We start from the raw sequence: 8,434 nt of genomic DNA, 5'->3' as shown, positions 1-8,434 counted from the left end.
CTGGGGATGCTAGCGGTGGTAACTCCAGGTTCGGTGAAGTCCATCATCGAGTGCAGGGATGTACTTATAAGGATTTCATGAACTGTAAACCTATCTTCTTCGATGGTACTGGAGGAATTCTGACATTATCTCGATGGTTCGAAAGAACCGAAGCTGTGTTCGAGATGTGCTCTTGTCCCGAGGAGAGCAAAATCAAGTTCGCTACTACTACCCTTACCAACAGGGCCTTAACATGGTGGAACGGCCATGTTAGTTCACTTTCCTTGGTCACAGCCAATGCTATGGGCTGGGACACTCTGAAGGACCTCATGAGAGGAGAGTACTGCCCTAAAGGCGAAATTCAGAAACTTGAGGAAGAACTCTGGAACCTCAAGATGAAGGGGACCGATATAACAGCTTATACGGCTAGGTTTTGCGACTTGGCAGCTATGTGCCCCAATATGATACCTACAGAGAACAAGAAGATTGAACGGTACATCTGGGGTTTAGTGCCCCCGTATCAAGGAAATGTTCTAGCTTCACGCCCTACAACTTTTGATAGCGCCAAGGAATTGGCCCAGAGTCTGATCAACCACGAAATCCCCTCCACTCCGGCGACAGCAACCACAACAACCACTGCACCGCCCGCTTCATCTGACAAAAAGAGGAAGCGATGGGATAAAATGAAAGGCAAGAAAACTCAAACCTCCTCAAGGGACCAACAAATTGTGGCGGTCCATGCTGCCACCACCCCGACTACTCCAGCTGCTCCAGCCCCGCTAAAAGCTTACAGTGGAAACTTGCCCAAGTGTCCCAAGTGCCCTTTCCACCACAACGGCCCCTGCCGTGAACTGAAGTGTTCCAACTGCGGTCAGAAGGGCCATACTATCCGATTTTGTAAGGCCCCTCCCAAACCTATCACGCAGGTTCCTGGTACGGGAGTGACCCCAACTTATTATGGCTGTGGAGAGGCGGGTCATTTTAAGAGAAACTGTCCAAAGACCACTAATGCTGGAGGAACTGGAAGGCTACTCGTTATCGGTCACAATGAAGCGGTAGCAGACCCCACAGTAGTCACGGGTACGTTTCTTCTCAACAACTCCTATGCCTGTGTCTTATTTGATAGTGGTGCAGAAAGAAGCTTCGTAAATCATAACTTTAAACACTTACTCAAACAAATCCCTCAACCACTAAAAGAAACATTCATCGTAGAAATGGCTAATGGGAAAACAGAAAGCTCTAGCGAAATCTACATAGGGTGCACTCTTATGTTAGACGATCACTCATTCCCAATCGATCTTATGCCAGTCTCAATCAAAAATTTCGATGTCATTGTTGGTATGGATTGGTTGAGTCTCCATTGCGCCGATATCTTATGTTCCAACAAAGCCATTCGTCTGAACCTTCCAAATCACGAAACCCTCTTGATATATGGAGATAAGCCGAGTACGAGCCTTCGTATCATCTCTAGTGTTCAGGCTCAGAAATACTTACGCAAGGAATATCGCGCCTTTCTTGCCCATGTCGTTGACACTAACCAGAAATCGAAAGATCCAAAAGACATTCCCGTAGTATGCGACTTCCCTGATGTCTTTCCGGAGGATCTTCCCGGCCTACCTCCCAAACGTCAGATTGAGTTCAGAATCGACCTAATTCCAGGAGCTACCCCCGTAGCTAAGCCGCCCTACCGTCTAGCGCCTGCCGAAATGCAAGAACTATCCGGCCAACTCAACGAACTGCTCAGCAAGGGCTTTATAAGACTGAGTTTCTCACCTTGGGGAGCTCCGGTCTTGTTCGTGAAAAAGAAGGACGGATCGTTTCAGATGTGCATCGATTATAGAGAACTCAATAAACTCACGGTTAAAAATCGCTACCCTCTCCCTCGTATCGACGATCTGTTTGATCAGCTACAAGGAGCAAGTTACTTCTCCAAGATTGACCTTAGATCTGGGTATCATCAGTTACGGGTACTCGAGGAAGATGTTCTGAAGACAGCTTTCCGAACCCGCTACGGACACTTTGAGTTCGTAGTGATGCCCTTTGGACTGACCAACGCCCCTGCAGTATTCATGGACTTGATGAATAGAGTGTGTCGTCCATACCTGGATCAGTTCGTCATCGTCTTCATTGACGATATCCTCGTTTACTCTCGGAACGAGGAAGAACACAAGGATCACCTACGACAAGTCTTGGAAACATTGCGATCCGAAAAGTTATATGCGAAGTTCTCTAAGTGCGAGTTCTGGATCCGAAGAGTCGAATTCTTAGGTCACGTGGTTAGTGAAGAAGGAATTCATGTGGATCCCTCCAAGATTAAAGCTATTGAGAACTGGTCAGCACCGAAGACGCCTACGGAAATTCGTCAATTTCTAGGCCCCGCTGGCTACAACCGTAGATTCATTCAAAACTTTTCTCAGATTGCGAAACCTCTCACTATGTTGACACAGAAAGGAGTACCGTTCGACTGGGAGGAAAGATAGGAGAAGGAATTCCAAACCCTGAAGCGAGCCCTATGCACCGCACCAGTATTATCCCTTCCCGAAGGGACAGAAGATTTCGTCGTATACTGTGATGCATCCAACCAGGGGCTCGGTTGTGTCTTGATGCAACGGGGTAAGGTTATCGCATATGCCTCGAGACAGCTAAAGACGCATGAGGCGAACTACACTACGCACGACCTCGAGTTAGGAGCGGTTGTTTTTGCACTAAAAATCTGGAGACACTACTTATATGGGACGAAGAGTGTGGTATACACTGATCATAAAAGCCTCCAACACATAATGAACCAAAAATAACTCAACATGAGGCAGCGTCGATGGGTCGAGCTACTTAACGATTACGACTGTGAAATTAGATATCACCCGGGAAAAGCCAATGTAGTAGCAGATGCACTGAGCAGGAAGGAGTATACTGGTCGAAAGACCAAGTCGTTGACGATGACCATTCATTCGCATCTCTCCACGCAGATCAAAGAGGCTCAGCTGGAAGCCTTAAAGCCCGAGAACGTGTTGGGAGAATCTCTACGTGGAATGGATAAAAATTTGGAGGTAAAGGGTGACGGAGCCTACTACTTCATGGACCGAATCTGGACTCCACGCCATGGAGGTTTTAGAGATTTGGTTATGAGGGAAGCGCATAACACTCGCTACTCCATTCACCCGGGTTCAGATAAAATGTATCTGGATCTCAAAAAGCTATACTGGTGGCCAAACATGAAAGCGGAGATCGCCACATTTGTGAGTAAGTGCCTCACTTGTGCGAAGGTCAAGGTTCAATATCAAAAGCCTTCAGGACTCCTTCAACAACCCGAGATACCAGAATGGAAGTGGGAGCGGATCATATTGGACTTTATAACCAAACTTCCCAAGACAACGGGTGGATTAGATACTATTTGGGTCATTGTCGATAGGTTGACTAAGTCCGCACATTTCCTACCCATCAAGGAAACGGACAAGATGGAGAAACTCACTAGAACATACATTAAAGAAATAGTACGACTACATGGCGTCCCTATTTCTATTATCTCAGACAGAGATAGTAGATTCACCTCTAGGTTCTGGCAATCATTGCAAGAAGCACTAGGGACGAGGCTGGACATGAGTACAACCTACCATCCGCAGACCGACGGACAGAGTGAGAGGACGATTCAAACCTTAGAGGATATGCTGCGAGCTTGTGTAATTGACTTCGATAAGTCATGGGACACACACTTACCTCTTGTGGAATTTTCTTATAATAATAGTTATCATACGAGCATCAAGGCAGCCCCATTCGAAGCCCTCTACGGCCGCAAGTGTAGATCCCCTCTGTGTTGGGCTGAGGTGGGTGACACTCAACTGACTAAAGGAAGAGTTCCTGACAGCTCTCTCACTGGTCCGGAGATCATTCGAGAAACGACCGAGAAGATTGTACAGATACGCGAACGACTTAAAGTCGCTAGGGATCGACAGAAAAGCTACGCCGATAAACGAAGAAAACCCTTGGAATTCCAGGTGGGAGATCGAGTCATGTTGAAGGTCTCACCTTGGAAGGGCACGATATGCTTTGGAAAGCGTGGAAAGTTGAACCCAAGGTACATAGGGCCTTTTGAGATTCTCGCTAGAATCGGCCCCATAGCTTATAAACTCAACCTACCTCGCGAACTAAGCAACATACACCCTACCTTTCACGTCTCTAACTTGAAGAAATGCCTGTCAGACGAGACCCTCGTAATTCCCCTTGACGAGATTGAGGTCAATGAGAGCCTCAACTTCGTGGAAGAACCTGTTGAGATTATGGATCGAGAAGTAAAACGAACGAAGCAAAGCCGTATCCCAATTGTGAAAGTTCGGTGGAACGCCAAACGAGGACCGGAATTCACTTGGGAACGCGAAGACCAAATGAAACTCAAATACCCCCATCTCTTCACGTAGTTGTACTATAACTCTTATATGTATGAATTCTAAAATTTCAGGACGAAATTCCCCTAACGGGGGGATGATGTGACAACCCTAAATCTATTCCCGTTACAAATCACATTTTCACTAACGGAATACGTTAACGTACGTTATTTTATGTAATATTTGGAATCGTTAATATCCGAATATCTAATTTTATGCATGTCCTAATATCATTATAAGTAATATAACTCATACGTGTTAATCTAGTTTAACTTAATAGAGTTGTATTACTATTTCAACCACTTCACTCGGGTAAAAAGTTTTAACCCCGTTAAACTTTAGCATCGAGTAGCCGTGTATCGGGTACAATACCCGAGACATATAAAAACACTTGAACACTTCAATTGGACTCTTTTACCACAACTACACCTCTCTCTCACTACTTTCTCTCTCTAGACCCGAAATCGACTCCAAATCCGCGAATTTCCGACTTCCAAACGTAAGGATTCATCCCCTAACTTAATCTAATCGTACTTTACTGCTTTTAGAGTCCAAAATCATGAGAATCAAGGACCATAAAGGAGTTTACGGCCTAAGAAGCTCCTTAGGCCGTAAACCCCCAAAATCATGCCAAAGATCAAGTTTTTCCTCATGTTAAGCTAGTATACTAATTAAGGCATGTATCTAGAAGGGCTTGGACACTAAAACACATGGATTAGACATGCAAAAAGGAGTTTACGGCCCAAGCATGTGCTTAGGCCGTAAACACCTCAAACACCCCAAAAACACTTGTTTAATGTCCCAAAAACTCATCTAGGGTGTTTGGCAATTTATACTTGACAACAAGGAAGGCTTAAATGCATCAAACAACATCAATTGATGGCAAAAAGAGGAGTTTACGGCCAAGGCTAAGCTTGGGCCGTAAACACCCATGTTTTTGTGTCAAACAAGTCCCAAAACCCCTCAAATGCATGTAAGGATTTTAGCTAAGGCCTTTGGAAGTGTGTTGTACCATTAAACTTCACATTTGGACACAAAATGAAGAGTTTACGGCCAAGGGTGTTCTTGGGCCATAAACTCCCCAAAAATATATGCCAAATTGTCCCAAACTCACTATATGGCCTTCTAGAATTTATCTAAGGTGTATGAGACTTTGTTGTACCAATAAAACATACATCTTGAGGGATTTACAAGAGTTTACGGCCCAAGAACAAGTCTTGGCCGTAAACTCCCCAAAAATGTCACAAATTATGATGTTTAATCCCTTAAAGTAGTCAAAGACACATACCACTAAATCAAGGAGGTGAAATAAGACCTTAAACATACACCTTGGAGTGCCACAAGAGTTTACGGCCAAACCTAAGGAGTTTACGGCCGTAAACTCCCAAAGGATGGCCTTTGGGCCATAAACTCCAAGGGAGTGAGCTCGTGGACCCTCCCGTAAATCATTCATGACTTTGTACCACTCCCGGGAACCCTTTTTAGGCCTTAAAACCCCGAAAACGATGCTAGCATGTCCAAATACTAATGAAAAGCATAAGATGATTAACTTCTTGTAAAATACATATTTCATTTGACATTAGGGCCCTAGGAGGTGCTCAAGAGGTTATTGGGTACCAAACGCTTAATCGACACTTTTACCCGATTTACCCGATTTACCCGATTTCCGCGATTTCAGGTGAGTTCATACCCCTTAAATGAACCTTTCAAATGTTTTACATGTTTTATGGGGGAGATACAAGTTGAATATACATTTTTATGAAAGGTTATACAAGACTATTTTTCAAATTACAGAATTAATCACATGTGATTCACAACCTGTAGTTCAAATCACATGTGATTTATCACTATGCTTTATAAATAAGTCAATTGTTTTCAAAACTATCTTGGATTAACAAACAAGTTTTAAATGTTCCTTTCGTACAATACTTTTGTTAAATAAAACTCTTTATGAGAATGTAATCATACTAATATATTTATATAAGTAAGACTTGAAAGACTTAGGACCGATAGCTCGCCTTATTTCCTGTTTCTTGTTTGATTGTGGACTTAGGGTAGTAGTTATCCATCCAACTATCATTGATTTCTTAATTATATATCTCATATATTAGTACAGATTATGAGTACTTCTTAATTCATTAATTACCTGAATCACTACTTGACTAGAACCACATACACTAAATTAACTATAATGGGTATAGTTAAGGACTCTATCCCTTGTTTCCACTATTACTCTACACTACTATAATTATCTATATTATGAAGCCATACACTAATAAGAGAATACAATACAAGTTATACGAAAGATTTCTACACTATAATACAAGAGAATTCACTAATCATGAGATAACTCACTAATCCACTACGGGATACTCTATACGCTATTCACTATGCCCGAAGTTTTCCGACAGGAAGACGACACTATATGTATAGATCCATACGGGGCAGACGCTATTACATCCCGACTGATAACTTCAGTCCGAGCCGCTCAGGCCCAGGGATGCTTTTACTCTACTACACTATGCATGACTGGGAAGGTCATGGGAGTTCGCTATTACTCACACTATTGGGAATATACTAGAAAGACACTATAACCGCACTAAAATACTAAATGAAAGATGAAGTAATCTCCCGAAGTAAATAAGTATCTAATACTAAAGGATGCTGCACCACTATTACATACTCTAAGAATAACTCACTATATTACATTACTTAATGTTCTGGAGAATATGGGATTTTCTAGGTTTCACCACTATTTATGATTTCAAACATCAGTTTTCATAATAATGACTCTAATGCTTTTTATACAAGTACTCACACTAAAACTCTTATGAACTCACCAGCTTTATGCTGATATTCTTTTCAAAATAACTTGTATCTTCAGGTCAAAGATAGACAGGTACAGCAGCAATTTTTGAAGAAGATGGAGGATATAAGACCCATCTCTTATTTTTGTTTATTTTTGGTGTTTGCCAAACTTTACAAAACACACTTGTAAATACACTTACTATGTAAATGAAATGGTTGTATGATTCTTGTTTTTACTATTATACAATTGTGATGATACTGTACACTACGTCATCCACCCCGAAACGTATTCCGCCGTTATCGGTTTTGGGGTGTGATAGGAGTGATGTTATGGTTTGAGTACCACACATCAGAGCGGATTGAGGAGTGATGTTATGGTTCGAGTACCATACATTGGAGCGGATTAAGGAGTGATGTTATGGTTCGAGTACCATACAACGGAGCAGATAGAGGAGTTATGTTATGGTTCGAGTACCATACATCGGAGCAGATTGAGGAGTGATGTTATGGTTCGAGTACTATATATCGGAGCAGATGGATGAGTGATGCTATGGTTCAGGTACCATACACCGGAGCATAATGAGAAGAGATGTCATGGGATGAGTACCATGGTTCGTAGTGAATGATGCTTGCGGTTCTTCGATTATCCGGTCGTGATTTATAAGGTAGAGATTTGGACGCTATGAGTTTTAGGTTTGTGGGCCATGGTTGAGTTCGAAGAGGCGTCCCTTGAGAGGGAGGTCGAGAGCCTTTCAGAGTATTTTGATAAGGAGTCAGAGGGAGGGGAGAATTTCGGTCTGAGTTGAGCAATCAGTCGATAGAGGATATGTCACCTTCTATGACCTGGGCGGTGCTATTTATGTTCGTGTGTGAAACATGAGAGACATGATGTTTAAGTTTTGGGTTTGGGGGTAAACCCTACAGGTTGTCATTGATGATGATTTTCCACAAGAGTATCAGGTAGCATGTGTGCCGAGATACAATGATTTATCATGAGCAGATAGTTAGTTGGGACTGAGATAGTCGAGGACCACGTTACACCTATTTGAGTATAGTAGGGCGCATTGTAGTGGTATCAGTGGGGAGTCCAATCGATTTTATCAGTGCAGTGGCTTTTGTATCTATGTTGGGTATTGAATGCGGGAGTGGGTCCTTGTTCTTGGGATGATCCATGTGTTGGAACGTGGGTTGATGAGTCAAGGTGGGGGAGTATGATGATTTCATAGTTTAGTCTATGAGTCAGTAATGTTATTGGTCAGCTGAGTTGT

Source organism: Lactuca saligna, chromosome 3 (assembly GCF_052625555.1).
Source record: "Lactuca saligna cultivar CGN05327 chromosome 3, ASM5262555v1, whole genome shotgun sequence".
Taxonomy (NCBI): domain Eukaryota; kingdom Viridiplantae; phylum Streptophyta; class Magnoliopsida; order Asterales; family Asteraceae; genus Lactuca; species Lactuca saligna.
This window is presented reverse-complemented; position numbering follows the sequence as displayed.